The sequence below is a fragment of the Erinaceus europaeus genome, chromosome 10, assembly GCF_950295315.1.
Source record: "Erinaceus europaeus chromosome 10, mEriEur2.1, whole genome shotgun sequence".
Lineage (NCBI taxonomy): Eukaryota > Metazoa > Chordata > Mammalia > Eulipotyphla > Erinaceidae > Erinaceus > Erinaceus europaeus.
Genome location: NC_080171.1, coordinates 26,421,723 through 26,448,140, shown reverse-complemented (window position 1 = coordinate 26,448,140; position 26,418 = coordinate 26,421,723). Strand labels below are relative to the sequence as shown.

The window sequence follows — 26,418 nt, the reverse complement described above, 5'->3', positions numbered from 1 at the left end:
CTTTGCATTTCTCTGGTGATGAGTGAATTAGAGCATTTCCACATGTCTGTGGGCCATGTGTATCTCTTTTTTAGAGAACTATCTATTCATATCTTCTGCCTACTTTTTAATTGCATTGTTCTTTTTCTTTTTGTTCAGCTGTGTTGGCTCTTTATAGATGTTTGTTATGAACTGCTTGTTTGAAGTGTAATGTGCAAATATCTTTTCCCATTTGCTGGGCTTCCTTTTTCATCCATATGGAATTTCCTTTTGATGTGTCAAAGCTTTTTAATTTGATGTAATCCCATTCCTTCATTTTTATGTAGTGTCTTTTCCTATCTTCATCTCTGTTTCTGTCTTTCCATCTGAACAAGTTGGCCCAGAGTGGTGGGGCCCTGGTGACAACAAAAACAAGGGAAACTAAACCCAGAGATAGGATGAGAAAGAAGTCCTGAGGGGTGGATGGCTCTGAAGGTTTTGTGTGCTTGTGGTTAGCCACGGTCTCTGAGGACACCACTGGAAACTGTTTATTATCCACCTCCTGGCTGATGACATAGTCAGACACTGGGATTTGGGACATAAAACAGAGCCCAAACCTAGAACATCAACACAGATATTAAAATAACAACCTAGGGATCACCTCAAGAATGGGGAAGGATGTGAGGGTGATCTGGCTGTGACACCAGAGTTCCAGGGTGCATTGAGCTGATGTGGCTGCCTAAGGGAAAGGAGTGTCTTGTTCCCCAGTTCCCTGAGGAAGCAGGATGAGGGACTGAGCCTGAGCCTATCACTGGCTGCATGCTAAAAAGACAGGGTCTTAGAGGGCTCTCAACCCCACTTTTTTTTGGTTTGTTTGTTTATGGGTTAGTCTTTAGTTTTCTTTTTTTTAATTAATTTTTTTATTTAAGAAAGGATGAATTAACAAAACCATAGGGTAGGAGGGGTACAACTCCACACAGTTCCCACCACCTAATCTCCATATCCCATCCCCTCCCCTGATAGCTTTCCCATTCTCTATCCCTCTGGGAGCATGGACCCAGGGTTGTTGTGGGTTGCAGAAGGTGGAAGGTCTGGCTTCTGTAATTGCTTCCCCGCTGAACATGGACGTTGACTGGTCAGTCCATACTCCCAGTCTGCCTCTCTCTTTCCCTAGTAGGGTGTGTCTCTGGGGAAACGGAGCTCCAGGACACATTGGTGGGGTCTTCAGTCCAGGGGAGCCTGGCCGGCATCCTGATGGCATCTGGAACCTGGTGGCTGAAAAGAGAGTTAACATACAAAGCCAAACAAATTGTTGAGCAATCATGGACCCAAAGGTTGGAATAGTGGAGAGGAAGTGTTAGGGGGATACTCACTGCAAACTCTAGTGTACTTCTGCTTTCAGGTATATATTTTGCAGTAGTTTATGGATACGTGTGAACATAAGCTCTCTCTCACAGAACCTGGTCTATAGCTAGGTTTTGGGTATTTGTTAGAAAGTGAGCCACCTGGGATGGAATTAGAGAATACTATGAAAGGAAAGGCCTCACCCGAGTAATGAAGCTGAAGTCAACCCCACTTCTATCAGGTCTCTGAGATAGAAGAGGAAAAAAGGAAGGACACTCAGAAGTAGTGATAGGTGTAGATGTGACTTAGAAAGGAAGGGAGGGCAGAACCATAGGGGAAAATGGCAAATATATATAAACATAGATAGATAGATAGATAGATAGATAAATTATAGTCAACCTATATCTGTGACCTTGGGAGAACTACAGTTTCTAATGGAAGGAAGGAACACAGAACTCTGGTGGTGGGAATGGTATGGAATTGTACTCTTATTATCTTACAGTTTTGTAAATCAATATTAAATCACTAATGAAAAAAAAGAAGATGATGATGACAGGGTCTTAGAGCCATGTGGTGGTACACCTGGTTGAACACACATATTATAACATATGTGGACCCAGGTTCAAGACCCCAGCCCCTACCAGCAGGACTACACAAGTGGTGAAGCAAGGCTGCAGTTGTCTCTCTCTATCCCTCTCCCTCTTCCCTTCTCTCTCAATTTCTGTTTCTATAAAAGAAGAAGAAGGAGAAGGAGGAGAAGGAGAAGGAGAAGGAGGAGGAGGAGGAGGAGGAGGAGGAGGAGGAGGAGGAGGAGGAGGAGGAGGAGGAGGAGGAGGAGAAGAAGAAGAAGAAGAAGAAGAAGAAGAAGAAGAAGAAGAAGAAGAAGAAGAAGAAGAAGAAGAAGAAGAAGAAGAAGAAGAAGAAGAAGAAGAAGAAGAAATCATCATCCAGCGTCAAGTTACTCTGTGACCCTGGGAAGGCTGTTAGGCTTGGTGGCCTTGCTGTTACCTGGGCTGCATACAGCAGCTGTCAGTTCTCCCTCTTTTGCAGGCCTGGGACAAAGTAGCTTTGGAACATCTTGTGGGCCAGGCCTTTGCCTCCCCTGAGCCCCAGTATCAGCACCATGAGCCCCCTGCACCCCCTGTGCCCCTGATTCCTGTGGAAGGGGAGAGAAGGGGGAGGGGCGAACTTCCCTGGCCTGGAGGCTCAGGGTCATCCTCTCTACCACCAGCCACACTCAGTTTCCCTTGAATTGGAACTTTAGCGTATCTGAACCCTTCCCTATACCATCCCTGACAGCTGAAGGTCCCATTGTCCCATCTACATCTCTTTGGGTCTCTCTGGAGGGTGGGGTGCGGAGCCTGGCAAGGGGCATTTGCAGCAGCAGAAAAACTGTGCTATGGAGCCCAAAATGGGGACAAGAGCTTAGTCTGAGTGGAGGGGGCAGTGAGGTCAAGGTGCAGAAGGGAGCAGGCACCCAATCTCCCTGGTGCAAGCATGGGAGTCCTAGGATCCTTCAGGTCTCGGTTTTGCTTCTGAGGAGGGGTAGGGTTAGAGGGAATCCCAGAGGTGGGTTTCTGGGCCCCAAGGTTCCTATCTATGCCACTGGGGGACCTGGGATTTGGGGGGAGGACTCCGTAAAGAACCCCCAGGTTGGGATTTTTTTCTTTCCTGCCTGCCAGCTGGGGCTCCCCATACTTTCAACTCTCTGTGTTGAGGGCTGTGTTTACCGATTGGCCATCGGTCTGCTGCTGGCTGCTGCATGGATTGGATCAGGCAGGTGGTGGGGGCCAGGGCCAAAGGTGAAGGCTCCTGACTGTCCTCCCTCCAGGTTGCTTGCAACCTCCCCCCACCCCCGCATATGAGGCTCAGCCACAGAACATTCTAGGAGGTTGGGTCTCAGGTTTGGAGGCCCAGACTGGGCCTGGCTGCTGGAGAGAGGCCCAATGGAAACAAAGTAGAGCAGTGTGCTCTCACAGAGCCTCCACAGCAGCTCCAACACACCCTGGGTTGCTGGGCACACTGGGTGGCACCAGGGCTCACGATCTCCCTCTCACAAATGGCCAAACCAAGGGCTGGGGGACTGAGCCATGATCCTGGGGGCATTCTCCAGTAAAAAGTAGGGACCACATGTTCTTCAGACTGTGCAGGCTCTTTAGGACAGTGCTGTCTCAGGGTTCAGAGACAATCAGGCTGTCAGCTGGGGTCCCTGAGGACATAGCCACCACCACCACCCCCCATCCCAAGCTTGCGGACTGTGGTTAAGAGAGAAGGGTGTGTGTGTGGGGGGGGTCTATGTCCAACTGCTGTCCTCCCTGACCCTGCAGAAGAGGGTGCTCCTCAGGAGGGTGGCCAGCATGGGTACCTGCCATGGCTCCAGGAGTGATGCCAAATGTCCCACATACAACATACACAGCCTGCAGCCCAGCATTTGCAGGCTTCTATTTGCACCTGGGTATTTTCTCCTCAGGGCTCCAGTGTGTCCAGCCTCTCATTGGTGTGAAGGACTTGAGGGGTTGGTGGGAGACAAAAAGACTGAAACAGCTCTGCAGATGGGCCTTCCACCTGCCACTGTGTCTCCCCAGTTGGTGCCAGTGCGGTTTCTCTTGAAGGAGGGACTAGACTTATTTATTTATTTATTTGTTTGTTTTGCTTCCAGGGTTATCTCTGGGGCTTGATGCCAGCATGATGAATCCACTGCTCCTGATGGTTATTTTTTCCATTTTATTGGATAAGACAGAGAGAAATTGAGAGGGGAGAGGGAGAGAGAGAGGGAGAGAGAGGGACTGGGTGGTGGCACACCTGGTTAAGTGCATGTGTTACAGTGCACAAGGACCCAGGTTTGAGCCCCTGGCCCCCACCTTGCAGGGGGAAAACTTTGCAAGTGGTGAAGCAGTGTTGCAGGTGTCTCTCTTCCTCTCTATTACCCCCTTCCCTTACGATTTCTGGCTGTCTCTATCCAATAAATGAATAAAGAAAATTAAAAAAAAAAACCTGAGAGAGAGACCTGCAGACCTGATTCACTGCTTGTGAAGTGTCCCCCCCTGCAGAAAGGGGGGACTTGAATCTGGATACTTGCTTGTGTAGGTCCTTATGCTTAGTACCACGTGCGTTTAGCTGGGTGCACCACTGCCTGCCCCCCTGGACTTGTTATTTAATGAAGACTGGATTGGGGTGCTGGGAGGTGCTCAGTTGAGGCCCTGGGTTGTGCCCCAGCACCCCATGGAGCACCATGGACAGCACCCAGGGAGCTCCTAGGCTGGCAGGGGCCCTGCGTGGGTGACTTTTCTTTCTCCCCCTTTTCTTTCTTTTCTCTCATAGAGAGAAAATGGAGCTGCAGAGGCGGCTTAATGGGACCGTGCAGGCGCCAAGCCCTGGCTTGGTTCCTCTGCACCATATTAACCCAAAGAAAAGACTCTCTGGAGAGCACAGCCGGCCTGGCCCTTCTTAGGAATGTTCTCAGAGTTTCCGTGGAGGTCCTGGAACATGTTCACTAACCCGGCCCTCTCCCTCCGTGGCTGGTAGAAACATGGTAACTTTCCCTGTTGCTGGCTTGGGGGGCTGTGCCTCCTCCTCCCCTGTGGAGGGTGGCCTCCTTGGACTTAGCTCAGGAGAAGGCGGCTCCCCTCCCCCCACATCCTCTCCTGGCTCTGGACTCCAGGATCTGTCTCCAGCTGAGCTGCATGGCCACAGGTTCAGCTTGGGCCTCAGTCTCCTGGTCTGCAAAGTGGGCATGGATGGAGACCCTCTCAGAGTCTGGGGCCTAGAGGGTTGGGGGGGTTGGCGATGGGGGGAAGAGTCCTGCACCCTTGTTCAGGCCCTCTGTTTTCCTTCCTTTCTACTTCCTTTTTTTTTCTCTCTTCCTCCGCCTTCCTTTCTTTCTTTCTTTCTTTCTTTCTTTCTTTCTTTCTTTCTTTCTTTCGTTCTTTCTCCTTTCCTTCCCCCCTTCTTTCTTGCTGAGGGGCTTGCATTGTGGCTCAGTGCTTCCAGGACAAATCCACCATTCCTGGAGGCCATTTTCTCCTTTCCTTCTCCCACTCCCTCTCCCCCTCCCTTTCCCTTTTCCTCTCTCTTCTTTTTGTTTTTCTTTTATTTGCTCGCACTGAGAGACATTGAGAAGGGAGAGGAAGATAGAGAAAGCAAAAGAGAGACCCCTGCAGACCTGCCATGCTGCTTGTGAAGCTCCCCCCACCCCCTGCAGGTGGGGAGTGGGGGCTTGAACCCAGGTCCTTGCACATCTTTATGTGTGTGCTCCCCAGGGTGTGCACTGCCCTCCCTTCTTGCATTTCTTTGGCTGCAGATGAGGCTTGCTAGAGGTTCCAAGGTCTAACACCTCGAAGTGCCCCTAAACTAGGGTGTTGGTGGATAGGTGCCCCATACCTGGTGAGCAACTTGAAGGTGTCATTACAATCACATGGGGGCTCCCAGGAGACTGAACCCCAGTGTTTGAAGCAGAAACTTGCTCAAGAAGGAAACTTCCTTGCCTCCTCATTTCCATGTTTCCCCCAGAAACCACCATCTGCACCAGCACTCTGTCTCTTGGTCTGCTTTAAGGAGGGACCTCGCTAAGAAGGGGAGGTGTCCCTGGCTTTTCACCCAGACCTACAGGAGTGTGAGTTGAGGGGCAGGTGGGTTCTGGTGGGGAAGGGAGGGGGGATAGCCAGGAAACAACCTCTTGAGGAGTCTAGAAATCTCTAGCATGGAAAGGTGGGATGTGTGTGTGTGGAGGGGGGCGGACTCTGAGTGCCTGAACCCCCACCCCCTGCCCTGTCCTTGGACTGGACAGGCTGACAGCCTTGTAGCCAGAGAGATGTGGTAGCTTGGCCAATGCCCAGCACCTCCCAGGTCAGCCCCTCTGAACCTTCTTATTTGTGCAAAGTTAATGCCGTGTGATTAGCAGTTGGAGAGGCTCTTGGGAAGTTAAACATTAAGTGGTGTTTGCTGAGATCTGGGCTCTTCTGCCCGGGGCCATGGTCAAGGCCATGGTACTCAGTCTCAGCTTTAGTTCTCTGCCAGGTGGGATATCTCAGTGACCCTCATGCAAAGTGATGGCTTAGATCTAGCTCCCCGAGTCTCCAGTGACCCCAGACACAAAGCATTGGCTCAGACAAGCACCTATGTGTGCCTGGGGTGGGGACCTGGAGCTTCTGGGCAGTGAGACTGACTGAGAGTGTGCCAAGCCCCAGCAAGGAGCAGTCAGGCCAACTCCAGGGATGCCTGGGGCCTGGATGGCATGAGGGGTGTCTTCTTTGAGGCCTAAGAGAGTGTTCCTCAGCGCTGGTCTTCATGGGAGGCATCAGAGGGGATGGGAGGTGACTCCCCAGGCCTGGAGGACACGCATCCTGAGAATGGCGGGACAGCACAAGAGAAGGTGCTCTGGCCTTCTCTCCCTCCCTTCCCTTCTCCTTCATGAACTCCCTCCTCCCCTCCCTCACTCCCTTCTTTCTTTTCTCCTTTCTTCCTGCCTTTCTTTCACTTGTCCAAAAACTCAGCTCCTGCAGGGACTCTGTGAGAGTGCCTGGCTTCCGCCCCTTCTGGCCTTCAGGGAGCCCTGGGCAGGAGAGCTGGAGGCATACAGTCAAAGCAGGTGGCTGGAATGGGGTGCGCTAAGTGCTTTGGTGGGCACACTACCCCCAGAGTGGGGCCTGGCTGTGCAGATTGGGTGGGTGGGTGGGGACGCCATTGCTAGGGAATGGCCAGAGGAAGTGAGGATGGGGGGGGTGGGGGGGGTGGTGGCTACAGCAGGAGGGGGTTGGCAGGAGGCTGAGGCCATTAAGGACTAGGCACCCCATAAGCTGGGCACCAGCTGCTTCCTGAGTTCCACCATTGGGATCTGTGGCTGGCATTGTTTTGGAATATGCAGGGTGGGAGGAGCAAGCCCACCATGGCCTGGCTGCTGCCCTTGGGCCTTCCCCCTGGGCAATGTCCGCAAGGTGACCTGGGCACTCAAAATAGCTCCTTGGGGCACCTCATTTTTGTTTATTGTTATTATTTTTAGATTGAGGCAGAGTGTGAGAGAGACCATAGCACCAAAGCTTCCTTCAGTGCTTTTGGGGCTGGGCTCAAAACCAAGCCATGTACACAGCAGAACATCTTCTCCCCACCTGCAGGAGGGACACCAAGAATGGTGAAGCAGGTCTGCAAGTGCCGCTCTTTCTCTTTTCATCTCCTCCTCCCCTCTCAATTTCTATCATATCCAATCAAATAGAAAGAAAAATAAAAAGGAAAAACTGGCTGCTAGGAGTGATGGATTAGTAGTGCCAGCACCGAGCCCTAGCAATAATCCTGGTAGTAATAAACTTTTTTCCTTTTTTTTAATGTTTATTTTATTTATTTATTCCCTTTTGTTGCTCTTGTTGTTTTAGTGTTGTAGTTATTATTGTTGTCATTGTTGTTGGATAGGACAGAAAGAAATGGAGAGAGGAGGGGAAGACAGAGGGGGAGAGAAAGATAGACACCTGCAGACCTGCTTCACCACTTGTGAAGTGACTCCCCTGCAGGTGGGGAGCCCCAGGCTCAAACCGGGATCCTTATGCTGGTCTTTGTGCTTTGCACCACCTGCGCTTTACCCACTGCACTACAGCCCGACTCCCCTTTATTTCCTTTTTAAAAGCAGTGCACTATCCAAGTGAGCTATTTCACAGGCTCTCTGTTTTCTTTTTAAAGGTTCCATCCCTTTGCAAGCTTTTGCATTGTATAGGCGGGGGGCGGGGCTAGGGGTGGGGGTTGGGGGTGGGTAAGATGAGGGGCTTTATGCTGTGTGTTTTCCTCCTCTGCATTGGGGCAGCTCCATGGAGGACCTGGAGACCCAGGAGGGCGTGCTCCCTTGTGACACGGCCCTGGAGCCTGATGATAAAGCGGCAGTCCTGGTTTGGACCCAGCTTTGTTGTGTCCTAGAGGTGTGGCCCCAGGCGGGTGCTAAACCTGGATCTGTCTACTGCTGAGTGAGGTGGGGATGCACAAAGCAGGAGCTGGGCAGGGAGGAAAGCTTCCAGAAGGGAGGCTGAGGCCAGGATCCAGGGGTGTGTGTGCGCATGTGAGTATGCACGCCAACAAGTGAGTACGGGCCTATGTGTGTCTATACACACATATCCATATGCACACATATGTTTAAGTGCTCACATGCTCAGCCCCCCACCTGTCAGCCATAGGCTGCAGCTGCCCCCATGGTTATGACTCTGTCTCTGGCCACCCCTGCCAAGGAGATCTCTGCAGAACTGGGGGTTAATAATTAGGCCAACAGTAGAGTGGTGGCATGTGACAGGTTGCAGTGAGGTAACAGATGTCCCAGTCTGTTTGGGGCTATGTGCCAATACCATGCAGACATCTTGGGAGAGACACCTAGGGCCCTCCTAGGCTCTTGGGGCAGCGGTCTGGCACCCCTGGGCTCTGACATCTCTTTCAGGCTGGTCCAGGTTTATCCAGATGAGTCCCCATCCAGAGGCTTGACTGAGGACAGAACTGCTTCCCAGGCCCTGGCAGGGGTTGATGGAGGCATCTCCTGGCAGCTGTATGCCAGGTGCAATATCACCTCTCTGTTAGGCAGAGGTCTAAGGTGGGGGGCTGGGTCCAACTCCTTACTGTTCCATGGGTAACCAGGAGATGCAAGGTTACCTGCTTTATCACTGAGATGGAGAGGGAGAGAGAACCAGAATATCACCCTGGCACATGGAGGAGTGTGCTCTACAGGGATGGCATGGTCTCTCTCAGGTTCTCAGAAGGTAGACTCCCTCCTCACCTGCGATGTGTGCTCCTGAGGCATTGAGGAGGGTCTAAAGCAGCTCTAGAGCTGGACTTACTCCCTCTGATGTCTGCCTCAATCAAATGGGCCCGGCAGCCTCTGACAGTCTAAATGTCTGTGCTGGGTACAGGCTGTGCCTGGAGCAGGAGGAGAGAGGAGAGAGCTGTGGAGACACAAGCCTGTGCAAAGGCCCTGTGGCTTGACCTTGCAATTGCTCTCCTGGGGATATATCTTAAGTATCCAAACATACCCATGCAAAAATATTTGTGTACACCTATGTTCATAGCAGCACAATTTGTAATAGCCAAAACTGGAAGCAACCCAGGTGTCCAACAAAACAGATGAGTGGCTGAGCAAGTTGTGGTCTATATACACAATGGAATACTACTCAGCTATTAAAAATGGTGACTTCACCTTATCTCATCTTGGATGGAGCTTGAAGAAATCATGTTAAGTGAGATAAGTCAGAAAGAGAAGGAGGAATATGGGATGATCTCACTCATAGACAGAAGTTGAAAAACAAGAACAGAAGGGAAAACAAAAAGCATAAGTTGGACTGGAGTTGGTTTACTGCACCAAAGTAAAAGACTCTGGGGTGGGGGTGGGGGTTCAGGTCCTGGAACATGATGGGAGAGGAGGACCTAGTGGGGGTTGAACTGTTACGTGGAAAACCAAGAAATGTTACACATGTACAAACTATTATATTTTACTGTCAGCTATAAACTATTAATCCTCCATTAAAGAAATTAAAGAAAAAAGGAGAAGAAGGCCTTGTGACAGGGAGCATGCCCTGTCTCTGAGGAGTGTGGTTGTCAGTATGATTGAGAGGGGCGAGGACAGACTTAGAGAGCTGGCAGAGTCCCAGCTTAGAGACTTAGAGAGCATGCAGGGCTCCCAGGACCAGTGGTGACTGGTGAGATCCCCATCTGTGACCTGAAAGCACCCCACTAGATTAGATAAGCCTGCCAAGCACCAACCTGGCTGGCAATTAAGACTTCTACAGGAAGGATGTGACAGTAAGAAGGCCCCAACTGAGCCCTCTCCCTTGATTGGGGTGGGACCTAGGACTTCTAGCCATTGATAAAAAGAAGGAATATTTCTACTGAAGTCAGTGTTTTTCTCTGTTGAATTAAGTTCATTAAATGGGAGAAGGAGGAGGCTTAGAAGGTGACTCACCCAATAAAGCTGGCACTTTGCCATGGTTTTGGGTTCAAGTTCCTAGCACCACATGGGTGCACCATGCAGGAATGGTGGATTGGTGCTGTGGTCGGTCTCTCTCTCTCTGTCTGTCTCTTTCTGTCTCTCTCTCTCTCATTCTCTGTTAAAGCAATGCTAATTTTTTTAAATTATTTATTTATTTATTTTTAATGAGAGATACAAAGAGAAAAACACATTAGAGAAAGACCAGAGCACTGGTTAAAATCTGGTTTATGGTAGTTCTAAGGATTGAACCTGGGACCTCTGGTGCCTAAGGCAGGAAAGTCCTTTTGCATAATCATTATATCATCTCCCCAGCCCTCTCTGTCTTTCTGGAACTGGAAGAAAAATAGTTTACTGGGAGGAGTGGAATCCTGAGGGCATAAGGCCCTAACAGGAAAAGAAAAAAAAATGGAGGGAGGTGGGGTTGGCCCTGTAAGAGTGCTGAGGGCAGAGATCTGAGCTCTCCCTAGGGCTGGACTGGAAGCACCAGGCTGGCAGGAACTCTGTGGACATGGGGAATGGGTTGTGCCAATCACCCATGGAAACTTGGATACAGGTGGCCCCACCTGGGCCACTGGCTGAAGATACAGACTGTCAGTCCTGAAACTGAGCAGAGCCTAGCCCGGCTGCACCCGTCCTTCTGACCAACGATGCTCTGAGGTGATAAAGGAGCTGCTTTCAGCCTCCAGATGCTGGTGTGTGGTTACTCAACAGTTCTGGACAGACCAGATAGGTCTCCTATTATCACGGCCGTGGCTGTTGGTGTAGAATTCTGTCTCCACACAAACACCGCTGGAGGGTTCTGAGCTTGTGTGTGATAAGTTCACCTCTGCTACCCAGCCCTTATCAATGAATGAATGACTCTGATTAAGTTCTGCATGTGTCTGGCTAGTGAATTCTCCCTTCCTTCCTTCCTCCCTTTCTCTCTTCCTTCCTTCCTTTCTTTCTTTCTTTCTTTCTTTCTTTCTTTCTTTCTTTCTTTCTTTCTTTCTTTCTTTCAATATTTATTTAACAGAGACAGCCAAGCCAGAAATCAAGAGGGAAGTGGGTAATAGAGAGACAGAGACACCTGCTACACTGCTTCACTACTCACAAGGTATCCCCCTGAAGATGGGGACCTGGGGTTTGAACCTGGGTCCTTGTGCCTTGTAAGGTGCACTCAACCAGGTGCGCCACCACCCACCCCCTCTAGTAGATAGTTTCTGAACTCCTAGTTGTGGAGTTCCATCTGCTTGTCCTCACCTATATGTGCTGCCGGACAGAGGACACTCTGCTTGGTGTTGCCTGACCAATGATGCCCAGCCCAATACAGTATTATCCTGGGTTCTTTGGAACAGTCAGGAACAATGAGAACAGTTCCTGGTAGGGGAAGATAGCATACTGGTTATGCAAACAGACTCATCCCTGAGGCTCCAAAGTCCTAGGTTCAATCCTCTGGACCACCATAAGCTAGAGCTGAGCAGTGCTCTGGTAAAAAGCAAATAAAATAAAACAAAACATAAAAACAAACAAGAACAACAAAAAAGCAGTTCCCAGACTGGTGGGAATCATACAGTCTGACAGTGAGTTCTGGATACCTTAATACAAAGAACAGAGCAGACTGAACAAGCCATCAGAGCAGTGAGGCTGAATGTGAGAGGGTTCCCTGGAGGGGGAACCCCTAGTTCTGAGCTTGGAGGTAAGGGTTGAGAGGACTGTCAGCCTGGAGAAAGTGTAGATGGGGTCCATGTCCTTTCCCCTCCCAGGCTTGTCCTCTTTCCATCTCAGTCACGGGGGAGGGGGGGGGACTCAACATGCCTCTGGTGACTTGTTCGAGGTCACAATGGACAGTGAATTGGGCGTCAAACCTGAGTCTGTCTGACCTGGAAGCTTGTGCAGATAACAGGTCCCCCTGCCCTGTTTGCCAAGATGTGACCAGAAGATGGCCTTCTATGACCCCAGAGTCCAGCAGGTCCTTGAGGTGGGTTCTTCTGGAGTTTTTGTCCTGGAGGTGCTGATGGCAAGAGACCCTGACTCTTCAATGCCTCCCAAGTTCCCAAGCCATGAGAGTCTCTCTTTTTTTTTTTTTGCCTCCAGGAGTTATCACTGGGGCTCAGTGCCTACATTGTGAATCTACTGCTTAAAGAAACTGAGAGAAGAAGGGAAGGCAGATAGGAGGAGAGAAAGATAGAAAGCTGCAGACCTGCTTTTACTTGCGAAGCAACCCCCTGCAGATGGGAAGCTGGGGACTTGAACTGGGATCCCTGTGTGGGTTAGCGGGTCCTTGCACTTCATACTAAGTGTGCTTAACCTGGTGTGGTACCCTCTGACCCCCTTCTTTTTCCTTTATACTTAAAATTATTTTATTTAATTATTTTGCAGCTCTACTCCACTTAAAATTTTTTAAAAAAAAACTTTATTTTATTTGATAGGATAGAGAGAAATTGAGAGGGGAAAGGGGATGAATAGAGATAGAGACAGAGGCAGAAACACTTGCAGCCCTGCTTCACCACTTGTGAAACTTTCCCTTTGTAGATAGGGAGAGCAGGCTTGAACTTGGATCCTTGCATGTGGTAACACATGTACTTAATGAGGTGTGCCACTGCCTGGCCCCCTGAGGCCTTCTTTACCAGGGTACAGAGAACAGGTGCCACAGAGGCTGATCAACTAGCCCTGGGCCCCAAGGAGGCTCTGGTCAGGCCACCAGTAGGCTGGGTCTCAGCAGGCACCACCTGGGCTTTGCCTTCACAGAGCATGGGGGTGGCCTGCCAGGGACAACCAGGCCAGCAGAGACAGTCATTCCCTGGCCCTTCCTGCAGCTTCATGCCAGGATGTGGTCCCAGCAGTGTTGGCTCAAAGTCTGCTCTCATGGGATGTCCTGCTGCTGGGGCCACTCATGCCGGAAGTAGACAAAGAGGTGAGCCCAGGCCCCAGAGTCCAAGTAGGAAGGTGAAGCTGAGGGAGGTTCCATCAGATTCTCTCCATGACCCCTCCCACCATTAGTCACTCCAGATGCCCTGGGGTCAATGAGTGGATGGTGCCCTGTTGGGTAGTATGCCAGCTCCCCCTGGCTTCTGCTTAACCAGGCACCGGTATGCCTGTATAGGGATTGGTTTGATCCCACTCAAAGCTGCGGTCTATTTACATAAATCACTTTTACATTTACATAAAGCACCACCCTCCCTCCAGGGCATTGGTGGTTCAGTGGTAATTCTTGCCTGCTCCGCCCCCTCTCCTTGTCACACCCTGATTTGCACCAGTCACTTTTCTCTCCACCCTCTTTATGTCACATCCTGTTCACACCCTACTTGGAAAGTATATATATAAGGACAGGATTGTTCGTTTTAGTTCAGTTTTTAGTTTTAGTTTAGTTTAGCTCGGCTTAGATTGTGCTGCGTCCTGCATGAATAAAGAGATACTGCGTACAGCTCAACCATGAGTCCCTGGTCGTCTGTCTCCTCTCGCGAAGCCAGCCCGACAGTGCCCATGGGAAGCCTTCTGGTGGACCCGCCCTGACTTGGTGTACAGGAGGAGAGAGACAGCAGTGGTAGAGGGCAGGGCTCCCACCTCTTGTCCATGACCTGGGAGCTGCCGTGCTTGTGCCTCAGTTTCCAGGCTTTATGCTGGGTCCCAGGGCAGTGCTCATCTACCCAGGAATGTCCTGATTGCCTCCTGAGTCATGCTACCAGGTGACCACCCCTTTTGTCCTCTCATATCTGCCAATGATACCTGGGAAATTCCATCACTAATTTGCCTGGGATTGGGTAAAAAACGGTGGCCCCAGGCTGGGGAAGGGGACACAGGCCCTTGGCACCAGCCCACCTTCCGCTGTGCCCCCCAGGAAGCCTCGGCTTGGGAGATATCCAGCACTGGACTTGGCAGGAGTGTCCCAGACCTGACCCAGTGAGAAATATCACAGTCCCAGCACAGGGGACTGAAAGTCTGAGCCAGACATTGGCAGGGTTGGAGCCAGAGTTAGAGGCGCCTTGCTCTCTTGGGGGTCTGGAGATTGTTCCCTCCCCAACACAGGGTTTCCTTTCATTCACTCTCTGAGCACCAGCCATGTCCATCTGCTCAGTTCCTTCTCTCTCTCTCTCTCTCTTGATGCCACAAGGGGTATCGCTGGGGTTTGGTGCTGTGGCACTATGAACCCACTGCTCCTGGCTGCCATTTTTTCAATTTTTTTCTTTCTACTTTATCTTTTTAAAATATTTATTTGTTTACTCCCTTTTGTTGACCTTGTTGTTTTATTGTTGTAGTTACTATTGTTGTTGTTATTGATGTCATCGTTGTTGGATAGGACAGAGAGAAGTGAAGAGAGAAGGGGAAGACAGAGGGGGGATAGAAAGACTTGCTTCACCGCTTGTAAAGTGACTCCCCTGCAGGTGGGGAGCCAGGGGCTCGAACCGGGATCCTTACGTGGTCCTTGCGCTTTGTGCCACCTACGCTTAACCTGCTGTGCTACCACCTGACTCCCTCTACTTTATTTTTATTTGACAAGACAGAGAGAAATTGAGAGGGAAGGGGGAGATAATGGGAGAAGATAGACACTTACACACCTACCTCACTTTTCATGAGTATCCTCCCTGCCCGTGTGGAGTGGGGGCTCAAACTCAGATCTTTGTGCATGGTGATATGTCTGCTTAACCCAGAGTCCACCACCCTCACCCCCTCCTACTTTGTTTTTTATATATATTTTGATAGGGCGGAGGGGGAGGATAGAGACTGAGAGCGACAGAGAGACCCCTGCAGACCTACTTCACCGCTTGTGAAGCATCTCCCTTGCAAATGGGAAACGGGGGCTTGAGCCTAGGTCCTTGCACTTGGTAACATGTACACTCAACTGAGTGAGCCACTACCTTTCCCTCCACTTCCTCTTTTAGGATCTTGCAGCACTGCACTCAGCCCAGATTCCTGGAGCCTAGAGATGCCTGCCCCTCCTTGGCCACTCTGTGCTCTGTCTGCTGGCTCCCAGGATGGACACTTCTCCCCACCTGTGCCCTGCATGCCCTTGCTGCTTGCCCAACAGAATGGTGCCTCATCTCCTAGCCTTCCTGTCTCAGCTTGGATGCTGCCCCTTGTAGGCAGCCCACCCTGATCTTCCAGATGTGGATCAGACCGCGTCCCCTCATGGGTGCATTCTGCACTGGGACCTTCCCAGAAAAACCTGCTCCATGCTGACAAAGCCTCCAATTCAGGATCTTGGGGTCCAGGATACCACTCATAGTCACCTATGGGACCCAGCACAGCCATGGCTCAAGTACTCAAGGGGACAATGAAGCCCTATGGTACCTTCGGGCTGCCTAGGAGCTGAGTCTTCTCTGGTGATGGGAAGTGCTGATCTGAGAGCTGACCAGCTGGAGCAGGACCCATCATTTGTGATGCTACAGAAGGAGGGGCTGTCAGGAGATGGTGCCTCCCAGGCCCCGTGAGCAGGGCCTTGCTCTTATATTACCATGGGAATCCTGGACCTTGCACTTGGGCAAGAGACCTGGGGGTACCTCTGGTGGCATTGTGGGGTACTCTGGACAGGGTGGTGGGGCTGCTGAGATGGCACCCCTCATCTGCCTTCCCCATGGGAGTAGGATGCAGAGCCTACAGAAACAACCCATTTCTTATTGGGAGGGAAGGATAATCAGGGGAGACTTCCTGGAGCAGGGGCCATGCAAGACCACTCCCAATTGTTGGGTCACTTCATGGAGCCTATTACTTAGTGACAACCAAAGGCTCTGGAGGGTGGTGCCTGTTGTACTGTTTAGTGATAGCCTGGCATTTGGATCTAGGAAGCAAGCTGCTGAGTTCAAATCTGGGGTAGGGGTGAAGGGGTGGGGCAGAATAATGATTTTGCATAGAGATTCTTATGTGTGAGGCTCTAAAGTTTCAATTCCCAGAACCACTAGAAGCCAGAGCTGAGTAGTGCTCTGATAAAAAAATTAATAATAATAAATAAAATAAATAATTCAAATCTGCCCCCACCCCCATTTTCTGGGAGGTTGCTCCAGAGCCCTGTCCCTATCTTGTGAGACTCGAGAGAGCAGGCCCTACTTAAATGTTGGGAGAAGAGGCTGGGCTACCAGACAATGGGGGCATGAGCGAGGATTTGGGGAAAGGACAGGCCCCTGCAGTGCTCCCTGACCAGGTCCCTGACCTGGGATTTCTTCTATTCCTTTTACCTCCTGGGACATGCAGCCAAAAGAAGAGTTTTCCTTGACACCTTTCAGGATTCCCAAACCTCATCATGGAGACTCAGAGCATGTGGCTGGCTTCTGGGCATCCCTCAGACAGAGTTGGGCCCATGGGGGCTGTACTTAGAGGGTGAGGGGGGGGGTATTTCACCTATAAGAGCCACCCCAAAGTGGATGTGAGAACCTGGACAGGTAGCCACTGGTTCACTAACTAGATGGCAATCGTTGCGGACAGTGGGTCAAGCTCAAGGAGGCTGTGGAAGGACCCGGAGCCCCTGGCCTAACACTGACCCCTTGGCCAGCCCTGATTGCTCTCTGCCCAGAGCCACCTGGATCCAGCTTCCAGCAGCCTCCCGCACCAGGCCCAGCTGCTCCAGAGAAACTTGACCCCTGGGCTGCCTGAGAGACAGAGGAACTGGGTCTGCTGTTTTGAAGAAGTTGCCTTTTTATCAGAAAACCCTCTGGGAGTCTGGGCCGCAACCAATGAAATTATATCTGTTGTCTCAAGGAGGGGAGAAAACTTGGGCTGATGGTTATTGAGATTTATGGCTTCCCTTGAGCCTAATTGCCTTGGAATCTTTTTAACAGTTGGGCTAAGTGGTGCTAAGACAGACAACAAAGGAAGGTGGCAAGACTCTCCCCCCCTTCCATCCCTGCCCCATCTTGCTTCTTTCTCCCCCCTCCCTCCATCCCTGCCCCACCTTGCTTCCCTCTTCCCCTCCCTCCATCCCTGCCCCACCTTGCTTCCCTCTTCCCCTCCCTCCATCCCTGCCCCACCTTGCTTCCCTCTTCCCCTCCCTCCATCCCTGCCCCACCTTGCTTCCCTCTCCCCCTCCCTCCATCCCTGCCCCACCTTGCTTCCCTCTTCCCCTCCCTCCATCCCTGCCCCACCTTGCTTCCCTCTTCCCCTCCCTCCATCCCTGCCCCACCTTGCTTCCCTCTCCCCCTCCCTCCATCCCTGCCCCACCTTGCTTCCCTCTCCCCCTCCCTCCATCCCTGCCCCACCTGCCTTTACTCTCCCACTTCCTCCATCCCTGCATTAACTTCCTGCTTTCTCACACTCCCTCCATCTCTGCCCCACCTTGCTTCTCTCTCCTCCTCTCTCCAGTCTTTTACCTTCTCATCTCCTTTTGTCTTCCTCTCTCCTTTCTCCTTCCCCTCCTCCTTCCTCTCTCCCCTCCTTCCCCTACTGGCATTATTAGGGTGGTGGGGGCCTCTCTGCCCAGTTCCAGAGGGAAAGAGATACACAATTGTTGGGAGTTTGAGTGCTGTGGGCCAGAGGCCCTGGAAGGACAAGGTGAGGGATAAATGGGGGTGGCAGACAGCTGGACAGGGTCTGTCTTTCTGGAGGAGCCCTGCTGTGTTTGAGCTCTAAGCTGGGAGGTGGGCTGTGTTGTGGGGTACCTCCTGACTCCCTCAACAAATGGCTTTCAGGGTAGAATAAGGCATTTTGGGGGGAGGGCTGTGGGAAGAGGGAGGCACTTGCATAACCTCTGGCAGGTAGGTGGGGAATGACCTTCTGCATCAGGGGAGCGTGACCTAGGCTTACTGGGGTGTATCTCTGCTCTCAGAGCCTGGCAGGCCCCTTGCCTCCCTCAAGGCTGCCTGACCCTGTCTTCTTCCTTGTTCAATGGACAAATACCTCTAGGGATCCCTGCATGCTTTCTGTCTACTTCTCTCCATGCCTGCTTCAGGGCTTTCTCCCAAAGTCCCCAGGATACAATCTGGTCTAAAGCCTGGAAGTGGACTGGCATCCAAGGTCACACCTTGAGAGTAAAGATGTGGGATGTGGGTCAGACAGACACCAACCCTCCTAGATGGTAGAGTTGGAACAGTTGTGTGGTCCTGGCTATTGACGCCCAGGGCACCCCTGCCAGGGCCAGGGATGGCTCAGAAAATCTGACATGGGTTGGGGGCACCTAAGAAGACAGGGGGCCCTGCCATCCCCCACAGGAGAGCTTCTAAGTTCTTTGAGGGAGGGGCAGAGAGCTCCCAACAGAGCTGGGCAAGGTACACCCCATCTCCTGCCTGCAGGAGGAAGGTGGCCCCGGACCAGACACCCCTCACACCTCTAGCAAGATTAGGCTGTGCCTAGCCCCAGCATGAGGATTCCTGCCCTGCCATAGTGCTAGTCTGGGACACAGGGCTGACACAGGACACAGCTGGGAGACTCCCCTTCCTTCTTTTAGGTGGCCTGCTCTGAGGGAACATCTCTGAGACCAGGGATTTGGGGAGAGGGAAGGGATACAGAGGGGACCCCAGTTCAGTATGTAGCCTGGCCAGTCTAACCAGCCTCCCAGAACATGGGGGAAACTACTGCCAGGCTATTGAGTGTGGGGGGACTCATTACTCAGCTGAACTGATGGATACACACAGGACTCTGGCCCTCACCTGGCACCAGACACAAAGAAGGGGAGGTTCTGGGGTTTAGTCCCCAACCTTGGTCCTCCAGCCTACATGTGACAGCCCTGGTGTGGCCTCAAAGCCTGTGCTTTTCACTCTTCCTGGGATAGACACGCAGGACTGGGAGTGGGGCTGGGAGCCATCCTGGACAGCAAGGTTGAGGCGACTTCCTGGGAGAGGGGACTCTCAGCTTGGGGGCTGCAATGTCATCCCCTCCTGTCGCAGAGACATCGGCTTTGTGGCCAGACACTTCTGTGACTCAGTCCCTCTTTGTCCTGTGTCTCTTGGGGATCTCCAACCCCACCTGGGCCACACCCAGCCTCCACCCAGACACACACACACACACACACTAATTCACACACATACTCAAACTCACACTCATGCATATTCATATCCACACATTTACACATGCAGGCATGCTCTCACACTCATAGTAATTCCCATGCTTAATCACACACATACTCATGCCCATGGCCACACACTCACACATTCTCACTCACACTCACACACTCAGTCCCCAGTGCAGCATCCAGGCTCCCTCTGGCTCCAGAATTGCACTACCTTCCCTCTGCTAGGCACCTCTCTCTACTGCTTGGTTATACCACTTCCTCCAGGAAGCCTTCCCTCTGGCACTCTCCCAGTCCCACGTGCTTCCTGAGTCTCAGCAGTGACTCCACACATTTCTCCCACTGGTGATACACAGCAGGCGCTCACTCAGGCCACTGTCACAAACTCAGAGGTTGATGGCAGGGTGACAGGCCTGGCCTGCCCTGCCCTGTGAAAATGCAACAAGGTCTCCTTTGAAGGGGGTCTCCAGGCCCGGCTTCCCTAGGCCCCAGGAGTCAGTGGCTGCCTGGTATCTAGTCCCCACTATGATGTGCTCATCTCCTTTCTCCACAGTCATCAAGCTCTAAAAATTTCCTCCCCCCTAATAGGAGGAAGAGGACAAGAGGGCTCTGAACTCCAGTTCTATCAGGACTTGCAGAGAGGAGGAAAAGGGATGTGGATGTAGTGATAGGGTCACGAGTGGCTTGGAGGGGGAATAGAGGACTGGACCTGGAAGAAAAAGGGAGAAGCTGTGTAGAAATGTAGACAGATAGTTGTAGAGATGATAGTTAACCCATGTCTGCAACCTTAGGAGAACTGTGGTGGCTTGCAGTGGAGGGATTGGGGATTCAGAACTCTGGTGGTAGGAATGGTGTGGAATTATACCCCTGTTGACATGTGATTTTATAAATCAATATTAAATCACTAATATAAAAAAAAGAAAATTCCTTCTCCCACATACAGAATCAGGTGAGCCAGGCCTCTGATTGGGTCCCAGTGATTCCCCCCTTTTTTTACTAGTCATAATTGTATTCATTTTTAAATTTATAAACAGAAAACATTGAGAAAACTATAGGATAAGAGGGGTGCAACTCTACACAATTCCTACCACCAGCTCTCCGTATCCCATCCCTTCCCCTGATAGCTTTCCTATTCTTTATCCCTCTAGGAGTATGGACCCAAGGTCATTGTGGGATGCAGAATGAGGAAGGTCTGGCTTCTGTAATTGCTTCCCTACTGAACATGGGCGTTGACTGGTCGATCCATACTCCCAGCCTGCCTCTCTTTTTCCCTAGTAGGGTGGGGCTCTGGGGAAGCAGAGCTCCAGGACATATTGGTGTGGTCGTCTGTCCAGGGAAATCTGGTCGGCATCATGCTAGCATCTGGAACCTGGTGGCTGAAAAGAGAGTTAACATACAAAGCCAAACAAGTTGTTGAACAATCATGAAGCTAAAGGCTGGAATAGTACAGATGAAAAGTTGGAGGTTCCTCCATTTTGTAGGTAGCTAGTAGGCATATTTTAGTTATATTCCAAAGGGCCTGTGGCTATACTAGGTTTTTTTTTTTTTTTTTTTGTATGTGGTTCTCATGGAATCTTGGGACCAATAGGAACTGACTTGGAAATGCCACCTTTTGTGGGGACCTTCACTGTGGGAATCTCTGGCCTTCCAAGGGTGGGAAATTGGCTCTGATTCTCCTTCCCAGAGACATGCTCCAGAATGCCCTCCAGACACCAGTGAGGAGGGGACTCAAGCTCTGCTGGGCCAGTTCCTGGGGCCCGCAGACTCCCTCACCAAGATGGCAGGACCAACCTCCTGCCTCTGTACATGGCCTATTGCATGAGCCCTGGGTGGGTGGGGCAGCAGGCAGAGACCCCCATCTTCAACAGAGGGTACAGGGGAGGCACCATGGGAGCCCCAGGAATGGGCATCTGAGTCAGCACCAGGCTTGGAATCTTGGCCTGACCTTGGGCTTCTAGGTCAGGGTTCCTTGCTAGGGTCTTTGCCCTGCTAGCTGTAGCACCCAGCACCTCTACCCCATGGCACAGTAGATGGGGTAGCAGTGGTCTCACCAGTGGGGTGGGGGGCAAAGCAGGAACAGAGACAGGTGGGGTTTCTGCAACTGCACAGGGCGATAGGTGGGATCAAGCTTCCAGAGGTTTATCTTTGTGGCAGCTTTATCTGACATGAGCTGGGAACCCACAGAAGACAGCTAGAAATGAGAGGTGAATAGCAAGGGGCATGGGCAAGAGAGATAAGGCTCCCAGAATGAAAGAGGGTGTGGGGGGGGGGTACAGCCTTAGAAGGTGGGGGTGTCCAGCCCTGTGACACTTCAGCCTTGCCTTCCAGAAAGCACAACCCAGATGTTCCCTGTAGGAAGGGTCACAGAGACAATACCACAGGTGGGGAGAGAGGAGGCAGGACTTGGAACTGTGGGGGCCAGAAGAGACAGACACTGGAGGCGGTGTGGCTGCCGTGCAGGTGACTGAGAGGAGGGCACAACTGAGGGTGCTGTTGCAGCCTGCAGGCCAGCAGCTGAAGGCTCCACATGGCCAAGGACCCAGCCATGCTGTTTCCAGACCCTTGCTGCTGTCCGTGCAAGCACTTGGTCTGGGGAGTGGGGCAGCCCTGCAGCCTGCTCTGTGACAGTCCCATGTGGCAAAGTACCAAGAGTCCTGGTACAGCAGAAGGGAAAGGGACCCTGATGTGGCCTTCTGGGAGAGTTAGCCACACTTGCCCTAGTTCTTGTAACACTCTTATTTATTTTTTATATTTCTCTTTGTTTTATTTCTTTATTTGTGATTAATAGTGGGCTACAAGATTGTAAGATGACAGTGTATAGTTCCACACCACACCAACCACCAGAGTACTGTGTCCTCACCCTCCTGTCTCCCAAAGAGAACCACCATAGTTCTTTAGAAACAGTTTGCTCCTTTCTCTCTCTCTCTTCCTTTCTTTCTCTTTCTTTCTCTCTTTCTCTCTAGTTCCCATTTGAGTGAAACCATTTGGTAGTTTTGTTTTTTTTTATCTCTTATTTTACCAAGTATAATCACCTCCAGTTCCATCCACTTTGTCCCAAAAGACACAATATTATCTTATTTGATTGCAGAGTACTATTCCATGGAATAGATATCCCATGATTTCTTTAACCAGTCATCTGTTGATGGCCATTTAGGCTGCTTCCACTCTGACTATTGTGAAGAATGCAGCTATGAACATGGAGATACATTATGTTCCTTTGAATTAGGTAGCACTTTGATTTAAAAGCCAAGGTGTCACCTTTAATGGGAGTAGGGGCATATTTCCCATGTGGCATATTTCCCATGTGGTTGACCACTTAGAGGACTGGCCTCCCTGGGTTGTGGAAGGCTGAGGCTTTCCTGTCCTTCACCAAGTCCTTGCTCTTCCACCTTGAATGGGAGCCAGGTTCTCACCAGCTTGGTCAAGGCTATCCCTAGATGCCTCTGTGTGGTTTGGGGGTGAAGGAGGGAGAGGGGGTCAGGAAGGAGGCACCCCCTGAAATGGGGAGGTGGGTGACGAGTAGGGTAGTATCATGTGAAGGCCTCTGATCAGCCCCTCCCCGTGCTCCAGCACTGCCCAGGAAAGGGAACATTCTAAGGCTTTCTGTGCTTCAGGGTTGTAGTGGTGCTGCTGCCCAGGTGAGGCTGGGTGTCCACACCCGGTGAGCACGTGTGTCCCATGCAGTTGGCAGGATGTGCACATTCGCCTTTGAAAAAGAGGTACCCACGTTTTCAAGAGATGGTGCGTTTGTGAATTTCAATCAGCTGTCTCAACAATGTCCGTTTAATTAGCGTGTTTGGAAAGGGGAAATGAAGGAAAATTATAACCCATGGGAGAAAAATGCTCACACGTGCTCAGCTTGCCTGAGGGTTCCGGATGAGCTGCCCCAGGTCTGGGGAGGGAGCCCCAGTCCAAGTGGCAGGTCCAGGGGAGGAGGGATGAGCCCAGGTGGTCCCAGGATGGGGTTGGGGGTCACTGGGGGGTGAGGTGGCTGTAGCACAGTGCTTCTGCCCTTGGGCTTCCCAGTTTCTCAGCTGGCTCTTGTCCCTCCTGGAGACTAGCCCTGAATCTGTGACCTAAACTGGGGTGGTGACACTCTTGTTCCTTCCTCCATGACACCTACAGCTCTCCCACACTCCCACCTGAGTATGCCAAAGAACTGAGGCAAAGGTTGCCCAAAGCATGCAGATCAGCTCAGGTCAGAGGGAAAAAGGAGGGGAAGTCTATTGTCAGATGTGCTCTTTGCTCCCAAGGGTGCCAGGCAGTGTCCATTTCTGAGGATCTGTTGCACCCCCTTGTCACTTATTAGAATCCAAACTGCCCATCCCCATGTGCCCTCCAGCTAGGTCAGAGCCTGGTGGCATCCTCTGGTGTAAGGAAGCATTGTTGCTACAGGGAAGTGAGGGGATAAGTGCCTCCCTGCATTGCCACCCCTGCTGAGAAAGGCTAAGAGCCCTGTGCTGTCTTGGGAAGGGCACAGTCAGGTCCAGAACCCCCTGCAGAGGCAGAGGCCCTCATCATTCTTGGTGCTGAGGGTACCCCCTGCCTGCACCTTGGGGCCCCACGAGCCTCTGGCAGCCACAGAGCTGCAGTGAGCTGGTGTACCCACCCGCCTAGTCTTGCCCACACCCGGCCGTCCTGGTCGGCTGTGCCAAGCACGGTGTGCCCATGGGGTCAGTGCAGCTGCCTTCTGGGCCACTGGCATACCACTCCCCATTGTTGAGCTCCTGGGATGGTTCCAGCTCCCACTGGATGAATAGTGTTGCTATAACCAGCTTGGCACCAGCCACCCCTTTGCCTCCTGATGGTATTATTGCCTCCTGTGAGGGTTTGGGTGCTTTCCCTGCTGGTTCCCTTATGCACCCAGGAGCTCGCAGGGCACCCCCCTAGGGGAGCTGGCAGTTGCCCAGACCAGTGAGCTGCAGCCTCTCACTGCAGACCAGACAGGTCCTGGCTCTGAGGACACACATCTTCAGTGGGGCCAGGACTGGCTTCCCATCTATGGAATGCAGGAGTTCACGGAGATTGAAGTTCATTGCCACACAGAAGGGGCAGGAGGGGCTGGTGTGGCTGGAGTTCATTCCTGTCCCCTTGCCCCCTCTGCCTCCCTGTACCCCGTCCCCCTGGTCTCCAGTTGTCACCTTGCAGGGTGGAGCCCTCACTGGGGCATCTTGGGTCCTTCTCAGTTCCCTGACCCCAGGGTAGTCCTCACAGGATCTCCTGGGCGATCACAGCCCTGCAGACCTGGGTAGGATGGATGAATGGATGGGTGGGTGGATAGATGGATGGATGGATGGATAAATGATGGGTGGATGGATGGATGGATGGATGGATGGGCAGACAGAGGTGTGAGTGGCTGGCTGACCTGCATCCTACACCTTGGCATGCAACTATGGGCCTTTCACCTCTGGAGGGAGGTTAACCTGCTGCCAGGCCCTGTTGTGCACCCAGGTCAGACACAGATGATCACAGGGACCTCCTCCCAGAGTCTAGTCCCAGCTCTCTCAGCTCAGGCCAGATCAGTGGACTGTGCTTGTCATTAGATACCAGCCTGGCTGGCCCTACTGGTTAGCACTGTTGAAACAGCAACCCACACTCGGCTTTGCTAGCCTGTGGGAACCTGTACAGTACCTGTGAGCCCCTTCTCCCTCCGTGCCCACCCAACTTCACTCATGGGATTCTCAGAGACACACATCTAGCTAGCCCCAAGATTTGGGGTTGGAGCTCACAGCAACCCTGTTCCAGCATCTGCCTGGGGGACAGCCCACCTCTGGTCTCAGGACACCTACAGAGGGGCTCAAAGCCCCAGGGCCTCAGCAGTCCTGGATCTGTGGGTTCACCTCCAGTGGGTGTGGCTTTGGATCTAGGGGAGATGCCTGGGACCCACATGTTGGTAGCAGGTGCAGAGACCCCAGAAGCTGATAAGAGCTCAGCCTGCATAGGCTGGAGTGTGTGACTGGCTGGACCCTCTTCTCCTGCTTGGGATGACAGCCACGTGCACTTCCCCAAAGCCCTTCAGCCTGGGATTAGGCATCCTTAACACGAGTCACAGTTGTCAGGTCCTGTGGCAAGTTGCCTCCCTGCTGGGCACTCATGTAATTCTGGGTTCACTGAGCCCTGGACAGTCTCCAGAGCTCCAGTGAGTAACGGGCTCAGCTCTGTCCTTTGGAGCTGTGTGGCTATGGGCCTCTCTGGGTCCTATGACCTTGCCTTGGGAAATGCACATCACTTGCCTGTCTCCAGGGGTCGTTGGAGGTGCCCAATGTGCCCTTTATGTTGGGCCTAGTGTGCAGGGCTGGTGTGAGCATCTATGCCGTTCGTGGGAGTCCCCCACTCCACAGCCCCTGCTCTCCCCAACAGGAGGACGGCAGCCTGTGGGCGGCAGGGGCCGGATGCAAAGCTGCCCTATGCTCTCGGCAGCCGCCCTGCTACCTCCCAGACCTGCCTGCCCGCCAGCCCTCTGTGGCTGCCCACAGCCACCCCACACACCCCTGCGGGCTCCTGGCCACACACAGCCCTGCTTCCCTCCTGCAAGTCAACAGACCCGTTTTAGCAAACATGGAAGCCACAGAAAAGCAGAGAGGTGTAAACAAACTGCCCAGAGATGTCCCCAGCCTGGAGGAGCCAGCTACCTTCTGGATTCTCTTTTCTTACTCTTCCAGCCATGAGCAAAATAAGAACCTGGAGTCCATCCCCAGCTCCTGGAGCTCAGTGCCTCAATTCCTGTGACAACACACGGTCCTGTCAGAAGGCTCAGATGGAGAAACCAAGTCACCCAGCATCACAAGGGCTCAGCTGTGGTCTTTGGGGCAGTGTTCTGGACTAGCATCCAGGGGCTGACTCCAGAGTGTCTACGGGGGAGGGGCATGGTAGCTCTCAGGGAGGGAGCATTTCAGAGTGGTGGCTCTGTGGCATCAGGGTGATTGTGAGGGGTGGGCTCGAGGTGGGGAGAGGAGCTCAGGTGCCCAAGCAAGGGGCTGCAGCTGGAGCGCCCTCCCCTCCTCCCACAGAAGGCCAGGTGGGCTGGGCTGCTGGGGGCCTGCCTGTCCCCCTTCTTGTGATCTGACACAGTGGCTGCATCCGGTGGCTCCCATATAAATCAACCCTCCAGGAGCAGCTCACGGCACACCAGCCAGCAGCCCGGGGCAGCTGGGGGTGGGAGGGACCTTCCCTGCCTGTGCTCTGCCCTGCCTCTCCCCTGGGCCTGTGGGTGGAGGGGGCTGTCGTCCAGGTGAACATTCCTTAGAAAAATGAGTTCATT

At 52.3% G+C, this 26,418-nt stretch overlaps 2 long non-coding RNA genes across 2 annotated transcripts in view; both read right to left on the bottom strand.

Moving 5' to 3' along the window:
* LOC132540859 (uncharacterized) overlaps positions 1 to 26,418 on the bottom strand; it is a 234,429-nt gene that overhangs the window by 56,287 nt on the left and 151,724 nt on the right. The window lies entirely within an intron of this gene.
* Positions 20,170 to 26,418, bottom strand: part of LOC132540860 (uncharacterized) — a 34,200-nt gene continuing 27,951 nt past the window's right edge. The window contains exon 6 of the long non-coding RNA XR_009551984.1: positions 20,170 to 20,533. This is a non-coding gene — a long non-coding RNA (uncharacterized LOC132540860). The remainder of the gene's footprint in view (positions 20,534 to 26,418) is intronic.